Below are 1260 nucleotides of genomic sequence, written 5' to 3'. Positions count from 1 at the left end.
CTGACAAAAGACAGATTAACAGAGAAAAGCAAACAAGTTTATTAACATATGCATTGTGCGTAACACTTGGGAATATGCAGATATGAGTATCTTGAAGACGTGAGTAGAACTTGGGCTTATATAGCATCTTAGCAAAAGAACTTTAATGTTTACAGAAGCCAGAGGAAAAGGACTTTGAGTTTCTAGGGGCAGCAAATTGTTGGAAGGCAAATCTATGGGGAAACTAATGGAAGGTAAGAGCTGGTTAGTAAGGTTTGTTATATAGTTTCTTCTGATGCCATCTCGAGGCTCATGAGGGTGTATAGTTGTCTCCAACAGTTAACTTTTGTCCTTTCTGGTGTGTGTATGTGGCCGGGGGAGTGACCACCTTTGTAAATTATGTCCTACTCTTAGGCAAATAGGGGGAGGACAGAGAATTTTTCATGAATTTGCTTCTCAATTGCTTTCAGCTCAAAATAATCCTTATGCTAAAGGGGTGTATTCTGGGGTGGCATTTCCTGCTATCCTACCGTGTCCTCTCTGGACAGATGCAGCCTATGGGCCCATGACTTGAAACCTTGTGCATAATAATAATTAAAAAAAAAAAGACAAAACAAATATCATCCAGAACCTCGGGAAGGCTGGCTGAGTGAAAATTCTACAACTAGAAGGAAAGAAAAAAGCACATTGACTCTGGTAGGAGGTGCAGAGGTGTCGAAGAGCAGAGGTACGGAGGCGCACGAAAGGGGCTTGCAGCTCGGAGGGAAATACAAGCTCCCAACTGCTTTGAACTCCATTCCTGGGTGAGAATTTGGGGACCCAGACTCATACGGAGAGAAAATGGACTGCCTTGCATCGGGCCTGAACTGGGGTGGCTTTCTCACAGAGGTGCTTGCAGTGGTCATTATTCCTGCACGGGACTGCAGGACACAGACCCAGGGACCTATCTGAGGCAGAGCAGATGGGCAGCCATTGTGGTTTGCTCCGCCCTGGTGATTCCCTGAGACCCTGCCCCACCCAATTTACAACCACACCCAAGCTGTACGAAGAGGCTTTTGCATATGAATGGCCTGGCCTTTCTCTGCCTAAAAACCTGGGCAGACTCAGTGAGCCCCAAAGCCCCACTGAAGCAAGCCCTGCCCCATAAGGGTGTCTCCAGCACAGAAGTTCTCCCACCATAAACACAGCTGATTCTCACAGCCAGTTGGTCTGGAGGTCAATTCCTCCCAGTGATACCTACAACAATCAAGGCTTAACTACAACAAGACTGTGCACAAAGCA

This window comes from Myotis davidii, unplaced genomic scaffold (assembly GCF_000327345.1).
Source record: "Myotis davidii unplaced genomic scaffold, ASM32734v1 scaffold97, whole genome shotgun sequence".
NCBI lineage: Eukaryota > Metazoa > Chordata > Mammalia > Chiroptera > Vespertilionidae > Myotis > Myotis davidii.
Note: the sequence above shows the minus strand (reverse complement) of the source record.